Source organism: Haliaeetus leucocephalus, unplaced genomic scaffold (genome assembly GCF_000737465.1).
Source record: "Haliaeetus leucocephalus isolate CR32 unplaced genomic scaffold, Haliaeetus_leucocephalus-4.0 Scaffold219, whole genome shotgun sequence".
In the NCBI taxonomy this organism is placed as follows: domain Eukaryota; kingdom Metazoa; phylum Chordata; class Aves; order Accipitriformes; family Accipitridae; genus Haliaeetus; species Haliaeetus leucocephalus.
In genome coordinates this window covers 81,041-81,467 of record NW_010972655.1, presented here as the reverse complement: position 1 = coordinate 81,467, position 427 = coordinate 81,041, and positions in this window count along the sequence as shown.

Sequence of the window (427 nt, the reverse complement as noted above, 5' to 3'; positions counted from 1 at the left end):
TACAGAAGGGACAGTCCCCACACACGGCACGTAAAGGCAGTTCCCGTAGGGGCTACAGGGGACAGCAGGTCCCTGATGGAGCAGAGCCAGCAGAATAGGGACAACCCAGGTCCCTCACCGGGGCAGCACCCTGGGGCTTCCTATAGGATCTGCTATAGGTCAGGTCACACCCTGGGGAGAAGAACGTCTATGGGGACTGCAATAGGGTGGAGCACATGCCAAGGACAAGGACCCCCATAGAGCCAGCCCCTATAGGATCTTCTAGAGGGCAAGGATCCCCCTCTCCAAAGGGAAGCCCATACAGGCCCAGCCCCTACAGGATCTGCCATAGGGCAGGGCACACCCCAGAGATAACAGCCCCTATGGCCCCAGCCCCTATAGGCTCTGCCATAGGGCAGGGCACCGCCCCGGAAGGACAACACCTATA